The sequence below is a fragment of the Triturus cristatus genome, chromosome 6 (genome assembly GCF_964204655.1).
Source record: "Triturus cristatus chromosome 6, aTriCri1.1, whole genome shotgun sequence".
NCBI lineage: Eukaryota > Metazoa > Chordata > Amphibia > Caudata > Salamandridae > Triturus > Triturus cristatus.
Window position 1 is genome coordinate 46,428,134 of NC_140589.1, and position 16,207 is coordinate 46,444,340.

The window sequence follows — 16,207 nt, forward strand, 5'->3', positions numbered from 1 at the left end:
GCATTGAGTCCTCTGTAATCCACACAGAACCTCATCTCTCTCTTGCCATCTTTGGTGTGAGGTTTAGGGACCAGAACCACTGGGCTAGCCCAGGGGCTCTCTGAGGGTTCAATGACACCCAGTTCCAGCATTTTGTGTACCTCAGCCTTTATACAGTCCCTGACGTGGTCAGGTTGTCTGTAAAGTTTGTTCTTTACAGGCAGACTGTCACCAGTGTCCACCACATGGGTACACCAGTCAGTTTGACTAGGTATCAAGGAAAACATGTGTTGAAATGATTGTAGAACCTGTCTACATTCCATCTGCTGATGATCAGTGAGGTTGCCTCCAAGGGTCACTCCTTCAACTGAGCCATCTTCAGGGATCTGAGACAACAGGTCTGGGAGAGGGTCACTCTCTTCCTCCTGTCCCTCATCTGCAGCCATGAGCAAGCCCATGTCTGCCCTGTCAACATATGCTTTTAACCTGTTAACATGGAGTACCCTGTGGGGACTCCTGGGAGTTCCTAGGTCTACCAAGTAGGTAACCTCTCCCTTCTTTTCCAGGATTGTATGGGGTCCAGACCATTTGTCTTGGAGTGCTGCTGGGGCCACTGGCTCCAACACCCATACCTTCTGTCCTGGCTGAAACTCAACCAAGACAGCCTTTTGGTCATGCCAAGCTTTCTGTAAGGCCTGGCTTGCCTCAAGGTTTTTGGATGCCTTCTCCATATACTCAGCCATCCTGGAGCGGAGACCAAGTACATAGTCCACTATGTCTTGTTTAGGCGTTTTGAGAGGTAACTCCCATCCTTCCTTCACTAAACACAGTGGGCCTCTCACAGGGTGCCCAAACAACAATTCAAAGGGGCTGTAGCCAACTCCTTTTTGTGGGACCTCTCTGTAAGCAAACAGAAGGCAGGGTAGAAGGATGTCCCATCTTCGCCTGAGCTTTTCAGGTAATCCTTTGATCATACCCTTTAGGGTCTTGTTGAATCTCTCAACAAGCCCATTGCATTGTGGGTGATAAGGAGTGGTGAACTTGTAGTTGACACCACATTCCTTCCACATAGCTGTCAAGTATCCTGACATGAAGTTGGTACCTCTGTCAGAAACCACCTCCTTAGGAAACCCCCTCTGGAGAATACTCCCAGCAGGGCCCTGGCCACAACAGGAGCTGTAGTGGTCCTAAGGGGAATTGCCTCTGAATACCTGGTGGCATGATCCACTACCACCAGTATCCATTTTGTGGAGCTGAGGCTATGTCTGATTTTACCCGGGTTTCAGGTACTGTACATGTCGTGTCCCTCTAGAAGGGTGGAATGCTAACCCCGTCGCCAGAATTGGCGAGGGGTTAGTATTCCAATTCGTATGACACCTTACTCGACATGTTTTGATAAAGCCAAACCAAAGATAGCATTTAACCGCGAGGTTCATAATGCACTTAAGAGTATATGGTATGACGATATCTGGAAACGGTAGAAGGAAGTTGTTCCGACCACTGCAGACAGGCTCAGCTCATGCCAGAGCACCATCTCACATGGAACCAAGCACTCTGCCTTCAGGATTGTTAAGGCCTGCCATAGGAGTGACTTATAGGTTAACATATGTCCCATTTAAGGTTAGGTATAGGTATACTACACCTAAGTAAGAGGTGGTTACACCAACTTACCCCAGCTGAGTGATCAGCCAGTTGTGTCAGATTGTTAGGCCAGGCCTGGGGTGGCATAATACATGCTGCAGCCCTTGGCAGGCCTTGGGTACACCAATGCCCTGGGTACCTAGTGTACACTGGTACAGGGGCTGACAGGGTGATCCACTTCCAATTGGTTATGCACCTAGGGTGCATAGTTGTAGTTTAGTAGAGAGAACAGCAGGCTGGGGGTCTGATTAGCAGGCCCACAGCCTCAATATGTCAAAAACCAGTGAAGCAAAAATCAAAAATTTGGGGTGACCATAGGATAGCAGACCCTACTCTCCTACAATTACCATGTAATGTACAGAGGAGGCTGACTTGAGAACTCAGAGGTGCTGGTAGCCATATGTACAATCATATACAACCCGCAGGTATGGAAATACTCTCAGTGCTCAGTGCTTTGAAGTTCACGGGTTAGGACAGAGCTCGCCCTCAACACTGACCACTTGCGGGAGGACCTTGGTTCAACCCGCAGGGGTTTCGACTCTTAAAGGCGGCCGAGGGCAGGTTGACCTCATTGGCAGCGGAGGGTTCCTCACCCTCAGAGCCCTGCCCAAGAAACGCCACTTTAGATGGTTCATCTTTTACAAGGGTGGCCCTTCGAGAAGAAGGGGTCAGAGCTCTGACTCCTGAAATGGGCAGTTTCTGAGAAGATACTTCGGAATAGCATTATGGGATGACGTATGCGTGATGCATGCAAGTCCGAAGACACTCCGTGCCCCTGTGGGATTACTGATATCAGGACGGTATTGGTTAGGAATACAGTACCAAGGATACAAACTAATCACATTTACTTGTATATACTAATATGGTGCTAATTCATCTTAAACTCATTTGCTATTACTTGTTAAAGTGCCATTTCCTGGCTTCTGCTGACCAGGCCTCAGTTAGGCCTCAACCCCATCTTGTTCAATATGGATGCCTCCTCCTGCATATTCACCGTTCATTGTGTGCAGCACAAATTCAAATTATATTCAAATTCAATGTAATTGATATAGATCTCATCAGAGACCCATAATATATACAATCAAAAATAATTGATTAAAAGGACAAGTAAAATACCTGACAGTCTCAATACAAGCATGCTATTAATAAATAGATAAAAATGAGTTTTTTAAAACATATATAGATTGCAACAGACACAAATTCATCAGGTGGTGCCTTCACTAATGCAATCATATGAATTACTTTAATTTATATTTAAAACACAAAGGTTTAAGAACACGGCTCCTAGCTTCCGTCACTGTTTTACAGGGACAGACAAAAATAACGCACTTAATGTCTTGAGACCCACCCTTACAGAGCTCACATGTTCCAGTCTTATCTCCTTTGTCAAAACAAAGCCTAAACAAATTATTTGACGGTAAAATGTCCAATCTTACAGATTAAAATACGCCTAGTGCTATGTTTCAATGCAGTCCTCGGGTATTCGGGATTCTGCTTGAATTATAAAGTGTCAGGACAGGGTTTGTAAGTTTCTGCTGCACACAGTCCAGCTGAGTCATGCTTGTTTATTTCCATTGATGCTGTTCTTGCTGTTCATGAAGAAAACTTTCCACCAGGACTCAGCAATGTTGCAGTTTCCCAAGGCCCTTCCACCAGCTGCTGCTCAGCATGCATTGAGGCTGGCTGCTGCTGCTCAGCATGCATTGAGGCTGGCTGCTGCTGCTCAGCATGCATTGAGGCTGGCTGCTGCTGCTCAGCATGCATTGAGGCTGGCTGCTGCTGCTCAGCATGCAGTGAGGCTGGCTGCTGCTGCTCCGCATGCATTGATGCTGGCTGCTGCTGCTCAGCATGCATTGAGGCTGGCTGCTGCTGCTCAGCATGCATTGAGGCTGGCTGCTGCTGCTCAGCATGCATTGAGGCTGACTGCTGCTGCTCAGCATTCATTGAGGCTGGCTGCTGCTGCCTAGCATGCATTGAGGCTGGCTGCTGCTGCTCCGCATGCATTGAGGCTGGCTGCTGCTGCTCCGCATGCATTGAGGCTGGCTGCTGCTGCTCCGCATGCATTGATGCTGGCTGCTGCTGCTAAGCATGCATTGAGGCTGGCTGCTGCTGCTCAGCATGCATTGAGGCTGGCTGCTGCTGCCTAGCATGCATTGAGGCTGGCTGCTGCTGCTCCGCATGCATTGATGCTGGCTGCTGCTGCTCCACATGCATTGATGCTGGCTGCTGCTGCTCAGCATGCATTGAGGCTGGCTGCTGCTGCTCAGCATGCAGTGAGGCTGGCTGCTGCTGCTAAGCATGCATTGAGGCTGGCTGCTGCTGCTCAGCATGCATTGAGGCTGGCTGCTGCTGCTCAGCATGCATTGAGGCTGGCTGCTGCTGCTCCGCATGCATTGAGGCTGGCTGCTGCTGCTCCGCATGCATTGAGGCTGGCTGCTGCTGCTCCGCATGCATTGAGGCTGGCTGCTGCTGCTCAGCATGCATTGAGGCTGGCTGCTGCTGCTCAGCATGCATTGAGGCTGGCTGCTGCTGCTCAGCATGCATTGAGGCTGGCTGCTGCTGCTCAGCATGCATTGAGGCTGGCTGCTGCTGCTCCGCATGCATTGAGGCTGGCTGCTGCTGCTCAGCATGCAGTGAGGCTGGCTGCTGCTGCTCCGCATGCATTGATGCTGGCTGCTGCTGCTCAGCATGCATTGAGGCTGGCTGCTGCTGCTCAGCATGCATTGAGGCTGGCTGCTGCTGCTCAGCATGCATTGAGGCTGACTGCTGCTGCTCAGCATTCATTGAGGCTGGCTGCTGCTGCCTAGCATGCATTGAGGCTGGCTGCTGCTGCTCCGCATGCATTGATGCTGGCTGCTGCTGCTCAGCATGCATTGAGGCTGGCTGCTGCTGCTCAGCATGCAGTGAGGCTGGCTGCTGCTGCTAAGCATGCATTGAGGCTGGCTGCTGCTGCTCAGCATGCATTGAGGCTGGCTGCTGCTGCTCAGCATGCATTGAGGCTGGCTGCTGCTGCTCCGCATGCATTGAGGCTGGCTGCTGCTGCTCCGCATGCATTGAGGCTGGCTGCTGCTGCTCAGCATGCATTGAGGCTGGCTGCTGCTGCTCAGCATGCATTGAGGCTGGCTGCTGCTGCTCAGCATGCATTGAGGCTGGCTGCTGCTGCTCAGCATGCATTGAGGCTGGCTGCTGCTGCTCCGCATGCATTGAGGCTGGCTGCTGCTGCTCCGCATGCATTGAGGCTGGCTGCTGCTGCTCCGCATGCATTGAGGCTGGCTGCTGCTGCTCAGCATGCATTGAGGCTGGCTGCTGCTGCTCAGCATGCATTGAGGCTGGCTGCTGCTGCTCAGCATGCATTGAGGCTGGCTGCTGCTGCTCCGCATGCATTGAGGCTGGCTGCTGCTGCTCCGCATGCATTGAGGCTGGCTGCTGCTGCTCAGCATTCATTGAGGCTGGCTGCTGCTGCTCAGCATGCATTGAGGCTGGCTGCTGCTGCTCAGCATGCATTGAGGGCTGGCTGCTGCTGCTCCGCATGCATTGAGGCTGGCTGCTGCTGCTCAGCATGCATTGAGGCTGGCTGCTGCTGCTCAGCATGCTTTGAGGCTGGCTGCTGCTGCTCAGCATGCTTTGAGGCTGGCTGCTGCTGCTCAGCATGCTTTGAGGCTGGCTGCTGCTGCTCAGCATGCATTGAGGCTGGCTGCTGCTGCTCAGCATGCATTGAGGCTGGCTGCTGCTGCACAGCATGCATTGAGGCTGGCTGCTGCTGCTCAGCATTCATTGAGGCTGGCTGCTGCTGCTCAGCATGCTTTGAGGCTGGCTGCTGCTGCTCAGCATGCATTGAGGCTGGCTGCTGCTGCTCTTGTAACTGGTTTGTCCTGCCATATCCGGGTGACATCAGCAGAGAGTGGGCAAAACCAATGTTCATGTAGTGGAATAGCGCTTTAATGGTAAGGCAGTATGACGTTTTATAAAACCGCTCTGAGGTGCAAAAGCGTAATTCTTTTGCTCACACCGTGACGTTGCAGAAAGGAATGCTTTCTTATGCAAGAGAACTGTGTATCCACCCCAGATTTTGGGGGTGAGCCAGAGCTTTCCTGAAGACTTTCCGATGCTCATGGGAATGCTGCCCGATTACTTATCGATTTTGCTGCGCATTTGGGACTTTGAATTTTTCAGATTTTTCACCTTATTCTGTAATGTCCTATTTACCGAGAGCCTTTAGGGCAATGACTTCATCCATTTGCATTTACAAATTCTGTGCCAAACCTTTACAATTTTTATAATAAATTAACATTTCTATTCCTGCTCTAGAACTTAATTATTGCCTCTACCCTTGCTTATCTGAGTGTAGTTTGACAGCTGTAATTTGCCTTATCTCGGGGACGCATTGCCTCATGAAATTGAGGTTTAACTCTGTCTCCGATTCACCCACCTACCAAAGTGCTGTTGAGGTCATTTTCTGAGATGTACAATCTAGGGGTTCCCTGCTCCCAGTAAGGGACATTGCTGAGCTGCGCTGCATGAAAGGTGCGCGTCTTATGGTCAAAATAGTGTTTGTGTAGGAAGGCATTACTTCCTGCACAAAAACAATCCTTAAGATACTTTTCCTCTTTCATGTGTGCTTAGGAAGTCACAAAGAGAAATAAAGATATTTCTCCTCTTTATGCCAGTCTTGGGTAGGGTCGCCATGTTGGCTCAAACCCACATTGACTGACTTTAGTCGAGGAGCCGCCACTGGATGACAACAGCTCTGAATCATGTCCCTAGTATTCACTCACCAAATTCTTTATCCCAATGCATTCATCTTTTGGCCTCATTGCTTGTACTAGTGTTTAGTCACCTCCAGTGTTGGATGTGACCCTTTCTGCAGGGCCACCCCCAACATTTTTGTCTTCAGCCTCCTGTTTTCTGAACCTGTTTTTGATGGCTTTTAGGACTCAGCGCTTTACCACAACTAATCAGGGTAGGCCCTAAAGAGCCCGAAGCGCAGAATGCAGTGTATTTATAAAGTTGGTCATGCACTTTTAAGTTTTGCGTGTCCTGGTAGTAAACAACTCCTAAATGTGTTTTTCACTACTGTGAGAACTACCTCTCCCATTGGATAATATGGGGCAAACTTATTACAATGAATAAGTGCTAACTTCAATTGACAGCAGGTATGATTATCGAATTTGGTGTCAAAGGAATTGTAATTTAAAATCCTCTTTAATGGTAAAGTTGGATTTTAAGTCACAATTCTGAAAATGCCCCTTTTAGAAGTTGGCATTTTCTGGTCCTAACCATTTTGTGTCTGCAGCCTCCTTCCTGGGATACACAACTAGATGTAGATGGCAGTACCTCTTTAGGTATTGCGCATAGACAGAGGGGAGAGAATAGGACACGTTACAAAGCAAACTTTTACATTGCATGCCTTTACAACGCAGTTTTTACATCGCAACATCCATTACAACGCATGATTTTACAACGTACGCCATCACAACGCATTTTTAGAAACTACACTTACAACGCATACATTACAAAGCATACCATTACAACGCATAATATTTTTAGGGCAACAGTAGTGTAAGTGTTGGATAGTGTATGGGGTAAAAATTACTATTCCCACTCCAGTGAGTGCAACAGTAGGGGAAGTATTGGATAGTGTAGGGGTAAAATTGACTATACCCACTCCTGTGAGTGCAATAGTAGGGTAAGTGTTGGATAGTGTAGGAGTAAAAATTACTATTTCCCATTACTTACCTTATAATGCGTGTAATTGTGTGCTTTGTAGTGGCATGTGTTGTAATGGCATGCGTTGTAGTGACATGCGTTGTAATGGCTGCGTTGTAATGGCATGTGATGTAAAGGATGTTGCATTGTAATTACTGCGTTGTAAACGTAGTGCGCTGTAATGACTGCGTTGTAATTGTTGTTTCCTGTGGAAAGATAGGTGTTGGCAGGATGGGCCATGTATGACTTGAAGAGGAGGAGGTGCTGTCACCTGCCACCCTTGCACATCACAAAGGCTCTGCTAGAGTGCTCTCACAAAGGGTTTGCACTAGTCCTTTATGACCCCAGACAGGCTGGGGCCAGAGCAGGGAGGCAGGAAATTACAGACATCTCTGGGAGTGGAAACCTCCGGAACCTTGTCTTACGTCAAAGTTGGCACCAGGTATAAATAATGAACCCTCAGACCCATCTCTTCAGTACACTTCTGGAGCTGTGGAAGTCTCAGAGGGACTGCCGTGTTGCTCTGCAAGAAGGACTGCCACTCTGCTAACCTGCTGCCCTACTGCTGAGTGAAAGGACCAGACCTTCACCTTGAACCCAGGACCACCTAAGTGACTCCAGGAGCAAGATGGCTGGCCCCCTGGTCAGAGCCTCAAGGACAGAAAATACTTCAACCCCCTTGAACCCAGCACCTGGACTCTGTCTGCTGTGGGTCCTATACTCCCAAGTGATGCAATCCCAGACCCAGAGCCTTGGAAGTGTCCCTGAAGGGGCTCTGCCACCCAAACTGTGGCCCTGTGAGCAAAACCGATGCAGAGCGGCGCATCTCCTCGCAGCTCCGCTTCGGAACCACCGCAGCACGATGCATCATCGATGCCAAACCTTGCATTGCAGCCCTCAGCCTCCTTGAAACGGCCGCTGTGAGATGCATCCTTGATGCAAGCCTTTGCATTGCAAGCCCCTCGTCGACGGCATCCTTGATGACGACACAGGACTCTGCATCTCAGCCCCTGAGCTTCTTCGGAACCACCACTGCGCAATTCATCCTTGATGCTGTACTTCACCTCGCAAGCCCCACATCGACAGCGTCCTCAAAGATGATGCAGGACCTGATTTCGCAGTCCGTCAGCTTCCTCGGAACTGCAGTTGCGCAGCCGCGGTCCGTACAGGTAACAGCAGTGGGCGGTGGGGCCGGGTAAGGGGGGATTTTGAGGGACGATGCTGAAGAAAAATTAAATAAATAATTATTTTTCCCTCTGCATCGTTCTTTGAAATCCCCCCTTAAACAGCCTCACCACCCCACCGCTGTTACCTGCACGGACCGCGGCTGCTGTTGCGTGACGCATCCTCGATGCAGGATCTCGCAACGTTCTGCAATCTAGGATTTAAGGTACTTTGTTCAGCAGGCCTAACTTGCTCCCTGTATCTAGCCCATGCACCATCACAGTTGGCCTGAACTTGTGACTTTGTCCCAGTTCGGTGCGACTATATAACTACAGTTTGTGCTTTGTGCTTCTAAGCAGTATCTTTACTTAAATCTTTGTAATTGTATGTCTCTGGTTCTACTAGTTGGATTTTTGTTGTTTTGTTCTTAGATAATGTATTTAATTTGTGTCTATTTTTCTAAATTGGGGTGGAATTTCTTTGTTGTTGTAGGAAGGTGGATATCTGACTATGGTTACCCCCAAATTTTTGCCTAGTGTCTAGCTGGTTTTTCGACTTAGTTGGCCTGAGATCCTGCCATTCAGGCTCTCAGGCTATCTGCTCTCTCTGTAAAATGGACTCCATGTACCCTAGGTACATACCCAATTGGTTGGATCACCCTGTCAGCCCCTGTACCAGTGTACACTAGGTACCCAGGGCATTGGTGTATCCAAGGCCTGCCAGGGGCTGAAGCATGTATTATGCCACCCCAGGCTTGGCCTAACAATCTGACACAACTGGCTGATCACTCAGCTGGGGTAAGTTGGTGTAATCACCTCTTACTTAGGTGTAGTATACCTATACCTAAACTTAAATGGGACACCTGGTAACCTATAAGTCACTCCTATGGCAGGCCTTAACAATCCTGAAGGCAGAGTGCTTGGTTCCATGTGAGATGGTGCTCTGGCATGAGCTGAGCCTGTCTGCAGTGGTCGGAACAACTTCCTTCTACTGTTTCCAGATATCGTCATACCATATACTCTTAAGTGCATTATGAACCTCGCGGTTAAATGCTATCTTTGGTTTGGCTTTATCAAAACATGTCGAGTAAGGTGTCATACGAATTGGAATACTAACCCCTCGCCAATTCTGGCGACGGGGTTAGCATTCCACCCTTCTAGAGGGACACGACATGTACAGTACCTGAAACCCGGGTAAAATCAGACATAGCCTCAGCTCCACAAAATGGATGCTGCCACCACAGACACAAGTCTGCCCTCCTGCTGCTGGGAGTCCTTCCAGCTTGGGAGGTGTGGACAAAGGGTTTCCTGCCAGGGGAGGTGCATGCACCACCCCAGACAGGATTTTGTGTATTGGTCAGGTAGGGCTTGAAAGAAACCAGACATGCCTGTGGCTCACAAGGAGCCTCGGTGCATATGCCAGTTCAAACCGGTCCTGGGGCACACCAGTCCCGGGCCTGGGGCGAGCTGGACAAAGGATTGGGGGTGTAACCACCCCCCTTCCTGGTCCCACCCATAGGGAGGGACCTAGCAGGTAGTCCGGCCCCTAGAATCCGAATAAAGGTAGGAGCTGTGTCCTAAGACTTCAGACATCCTGGAATCAACTTGAAACTAAGAAGAAGACGGGAACTTCGACATTCTGCTGCACAGAAGACTGAAGAAAATCTCCCCTGTGGTCAGGGAGTGACCACCTTGCTAACGCAAGCACCATCCAGCGAATCACCGTCTGCTTTGCCGCCGCCTCCCGCCGGAGCCCGAGCCCAGAGACTGACAAGACCTGGACCTCCAGACCTCTCACCGCCCGATCCACAGTCCCTGCAAAGAGGAGACCCGTGGAGGCACCGAGACACGTGGAGCCAGCCATCTTGGAACGACTACGACAAGCTGACAAGTGCAACAACCGAGGCTCCCTCCAAGTTGTGCTTTGGGTCCTGAGAAGCCCAACCCTCGAGCAGCATCTGCACCAAAGGTGAGCCCTCCAGCATCTCCACGATCTGCGTGGGGCCCTTCTGCATTTTGCCACTCGATGCGCCTAACCGGTTGCTGGCCCGCTGGCTAGTGGCCATCTTGGCGACGAAATCTACGACAAACACCGCTGGTCTGGTTGCTCCAGACTGGCCCTTGCTCCCCTCCAAAGGAGCAATCCCTCTGACCTTGCTGGTCAGAACCAACAGCTGATTTCCGAATCCTCCTACAATTGCTTTTGCCAAGGCTTGTTTGCTTCGATCAAGTCGCCGACACCGCCGACAGCGAGAGCCTGCGTGGGACAGCTCGTGAGCCGACTCCTGGACGTCGTCGACCTTCAGGGACCACGTGGCTGCGGAGACAAGCTACCCCTCATCACCTGTTTGCACCCGACATCGCCTGGTACCCATCTGGTGCCACGCTGGTCACTGGCTAGTGACTGTGAACACTGTCCCCTCTGCTTACAGGTCTTCAACATCTCCGATCCACTCTTGGATCCACTGCATCTCTTCCCGACCGACCGCCTGCAGCATCTTTGTCCCAGGCTCAACGGAACAGATAGAAGAAACCCGACGCACTTTGAGGCCTATGCACCCGCTTCCTGTGGGTGAGGTAAAGCTGGTACTCCGGTGCCCATGTGTAGTAATACATCTCTAGTGCCTGTGTTCCAAATCTTAAGTTCCTAGGTCATCCGGAAGATTCCTTTTGCAGTAACTTTGTACTTTTTACGCACCCATTGAAACCTATGGGAGCACGCGTGTGACTATTTGCTCTGCACACGCCACCCGTGGACCTCCTGGTCACTAACTGACGTTAGCTCCTTGTAGGCCCAGCGATTCTAGAGGCCCTAGGCCTTTTCCCTTTTCTGTTCGTGGTACTTATACCACTATTTTAGTATATGGTTTGAGTGGCCACCAGGGCCTATCCATATAACGTGCAACTTCTGTGTATTCTGTGATAATCTTGTTTGACGATTTGTGCTCCTGTGCTCATAAAGAGACTAGGGGTTACTTTGAGAAATAAATACATATATATTTTGAATATATATCTGTGTGGTGTCCTTTCATTGGTATAAAAGGGGGTTACTATTGGTAAAACAGCTTGCTTAACACGCTTCACGAGTTTAGCCTCAAAGACTGCTTAGCCTACGCTACCACTAGGGCAGCTAGTCCAAAAAGGTTGACTTACAACCACACCATAAGGGTTGCTTGGCATGGTACAAGGTGGTCACTAGAACTAGTGAACAGCATATACCAGGCCAACTTCTCACATTGGTGAGCAGCGGTGGGATTTGAGCTTGCTGTGTTTTACCATTGTAATCTCTTGGTTACCAATTGAAAGATCACATAGGTACCTGTAGGTACATATAAAACAAGATTAGATATACATAAGTTCTACTGAACTTAGTTGTTGTAGAGCAAAGGGAGTAGCACACCCTGACTACAACTACTAGATAGGTTTAGTAGGTAAACACAAGTGTAGGTAGATTGCAACACATCCACCCACACTTAAGAGCAATGGCCGGGGCAGAGGGGTCCACTGTACCCATCTCTGTTGAGAGTGACCCCCAGAGGGCACCATCCAGCTTTGCTACCCTTAATCAGAATGAGCTCAGGCATTTGGCAACTCTTAGAGGCCTTAAACAGCCCAAGAACCCAAACTCTGCTGAGCTCAGAGAACTCTTACAGAATGATGAGAATCAGAGAGAACTCAGGAAAGCTTCCCAGTTAGCCCCCTTAGGGTCAGGAACAGGAGGCCCCCCTTCTGAAGATGCCACAGAGGTACCCCCTTCCAATAGTCACCCCTTAGATGGGATGCCTACCACAGAGGAAGAAAGTGATGGGGATACAGATGTGAGTGGGGATGAAGGGAGAACTAGCCCAGTGCCAAGTGTTATACTTGGCCCAGCTAAACTAAGGCTGTTGGGGACTGACAGTGGGTTCACCCCATTGGATCTCCCCAGTGGACTTAACACAGGGCTTGGAAGGCAAAGGAATCGCTCAGGTGACTCCAATGCTTCCCATGGCTCTAGAGGCTCTCAAGGTCACTCCAGAAGGAGACTGACCACCCCTCAGAGGAGGGAACATGAGGCCAGAATGCAGGAAGCCCAGCTGAGGATCAGGAAGCAGGAGCTAGAAGTAGCCCTGATGGAAGAAAAACTGAACAAGGCTAGGCAGCCTAGAGAGAGTGGGTCTATACCCACTGGTGGCAGCAATGTCCCTAGGGACAAAGATAGGGTCTTTGACAATAGGAACCTGTCCAAGATTGTGCCCCCCTACAAAAGTGGGGATGACATCCACAAATGGATGACTGCTCTTGAGAGAGCCTGCAAAGTGCAGCAGGTTCCTGAAGACCAGTGGGCAGCAATCTTATGGCTCTCCTTTGAGGGGAGAGGCAGAGATAGACTCCTCACTGTTAGAGAAGAGGATGTCAGAAATTACAGAGTCCTGAAGAGTGTCCTAGTTGATGGGTTAGGCTTAACCACTGAACAGTACAGGTTAATGTTCAGAGACACCCAGAAGACACAGACTCAGGACTGGTCTGAATATGTGGAATGTGCCACTAAGGCTTTGGAGGGTTGGTTGCTGGGAAGTAAGGTGTCTGATTATACAGGATTGTACAATTTGATGATGAGAGAGCAGATTTTAAGTAATTGTCAAAACCAGCTTCTCCATCAACACCTGGTAGACTCAGATTTGACCTCTCCCCAAGAATTGGGAAAGAGGGCAGATAAATGGGTCAGGACCAGGATCAGGCCTAAAAACCAGGGTGGTGACCAAAAGAAAGATACCACCAAGCCTCAAGAGAAGGGTGGGGATAAAGAAAAAGAGAAACCTTCCTCAGGGCCCCAAAACTCCACACAGGGTGGTGGGTCCCAAGCTCCCTCCTCTACCACAGCTAAAAAGCCCTACTGCCATGAGTGTAAAACTCCTGGGCATTGGAAAACTGACAGCGGTTGCCCAAGGGCTAAAAACAAAACTGTTCCTCCAATTACTCCTGTCACACCACCTATTACTGTCAGCAGTAATCCCCCAGGTGGTGGGAGTGCCCCCAGAAATCTGGGTGGGTTTACTTGGGGAACACAGGGGGACCCTGGCTTAGCCAATTCCCCTACAGCAACCACTCTTGTCTGTGATGGTGGCATGGGGTTTGCCAACTTCACTGCCTGTCCCAACACTTTGGGTAGGTACAGACAGGAGCCCTACATCAATGGTACAAAAGCTGAGGCCTACAGAGACACTGGAGCTAGCATCACAATGGTGGCCCATTGGCTAGTTCCCTCTGAGCAGCTTTTGCCTGGTTTCTCCTACCAGGTGACTAACATTGATGGCAAACAAAACAGTCATCCCATGGCAGAGGTATGTCTCAGCTGGGGAGGGGTCACTGGCCCTAAAAGGGTAGCAGTGTCCCCAACCTTGCCTGTAGACTGCTTACTGGGGAATGACTTAGAACTCTCAGCTTGGGCTGGAGTTGAACAAGACACCCATTCTAAAATGGTAGGCCTTTCACAAAAGGGTAGGGGGGTTGTGCCATTCACAACCCCTGTCCAAATAGATTTCCTCCCTGAAAAGGTTGGAAGGGCAGTGGTAGCCACAGCCCAGGCACAGACAGACTTCCCTGTAGGGACTGGCAGAGCTGTGACAGTCACAGCTCAAACACAAACTGAGTGCCCCCCTGAAAAGGTTGGCAAGGCTGTAATGGTCTCAGCCTATACTCAGACTGACATAGGTGTAGTGAAGCCTGAAACAATGGATCACTCCACACAAACTGAGAGTAGTGGGGAGGAAGAAAAGTCTCCCTCTCCCCAGACATTAGGAAAAGGTCAGCCTCCTCAGGGATCTGACCTCACCCCTTGTGAAGGAACTGCCCCAGAGGTAGCCAGGCCTGGCCTGGCAGAGCCTCTGATTTCAGTGGCCCCTTCCAAGGTGGGATCCAGTCTGGTGCAGGTAGCCTGCCTCTCTCTACCCTGCCTCAGTCAGCCCTGGGCTGCAGAGGTCAGGGAGGCCAGTGGACCCCCAGAGGGCCCCTGTCCACAAGAACCCCCCCATCAAAAGAATGAGGATTGCCTGGCTAGTAGCCCTAGTCAGGTGATGGGTAAAAACATTCCTGAGGGATCTCCTTTACAGGTAGTTAGGGACCTCCCCCAGGGGGATTCTGTTGGGCACAGGCAAACATGGGACCTTAGGGCCCCAAACCTGACCTGTCCCTCCAGTAAGCCCACAAAAGGGACCCAGCCTCCAGCTTTAGGTAGCCAGAGGCTGACCCTGAGAGCACAGTGCAACTCAGTTAAAGAAAGAAAGGCATCCATGGTGGAGGATGATTGGAGGAAGCTGAGGCCTCACTTTGAGGACACTCACTTCAGTACTCCATCTCAACACCAGCCTTTTACTTTGCCAAGACACACCACAGGTAGAGATTCCCTATGGTGGAGACCCTCTGATACCCTTAGGGTGAGGGATTGCTTAGTGGACCATGAGACAGGGGGTAACCATGCCAGTGCTGGTTCCTCCTTATATGGCCACTTGGGCAATATAGGCTTACCTGGTCAAGGTCAGCCTTATCTCCCTTCGTTTGGGGGGGGGTTGTGTAGGAAGGTGGATATCTGACTATGGTTACCCCCAAATTTTTGCCTAGTGTCTAGCTGGTTTTTCGACTTAGTTGGCCTGAGATCCTGCCATTCAGGCTCTCAGGCTATCTGCTCTCTCTGTAAAATGGACTCCATGTACCCTAGGTACATACCCAATTGGTTGGATCACCCTGTCAGCCCCTGTACCAGTGTACACTAGGTACCCAGGGCATTGGTGTATCCAAGGCCTGCCAGGGGCTGAAGCATGTATTATGCCACCCCAGGCTTGGCCTAACAATCTGACACAACTGGCTGATCACTCAGCTGGGGTAAGTTGGTGTAATCACCTCTTACTTAGGTGTAGTATACCTATACCTAAACTTAAATGGGACACCTGGTAACCTATAAGTCACTCCTATGGCAGGCCTTAACAATCCTGAAGGCAGAGTGCTTGGTTCCATGTGAGATGGTGCTCTGGCATGAGCTGAGCCTGTCTGCAGTGGTCGGAACAACTTCCTTCTACTGTTTCCAGATATCGTCATACCATATACTCTTAAGTGCATTATGAACCTCGCGGTTAAATGCTATCTTTGGTTTGGCTTTATCAAAACATGTCGAGTAAGGTGTCATACGAATTGGAATACTAACCCCTCGCCAATTCTGGCGACGGGGTTAGCATTCCACCCTTCTAGAGGGACACGACATGTACAGTACCTGAAACCCGGGTAAAATCAGACATAGCCTCAGCTCCACAAAATGGATGCTGCCACCACAGACACAAGTCTGCCCTCCTGCTGCTGGGAGTCCTTCCAGCTTGGGAGGTGTGGACAAAGGGTTTCCTGCCAGGGGAGGTGCATGCACCACCCCAGACAGGATTTTGTGTATTGGTCAGGTAGGGCTTGAAAGAAACCAGACATGCCTGTGGCTCACAAGGAGCCTCGGTGCATATGCCAGTTCAAACCGGTCCTGGGGCACACCAGTCCCGGGCCTGGGGCGAGCTGGACAAAGGATTGGGGGTGTAACCACCCCCCTTCCTGGTCCCACCCATAGGGAGGGACCTAGCAGGTAGTCCGGCCCCTAGAATCCGAATAAAGGTAGGAGCTGTGTCCTAAGACTTCAGACATCCTGGAATCAACTTGAAACTAAGAAGAAGACGGGAACTTCGACATTCTGCTGCACAGAAGAC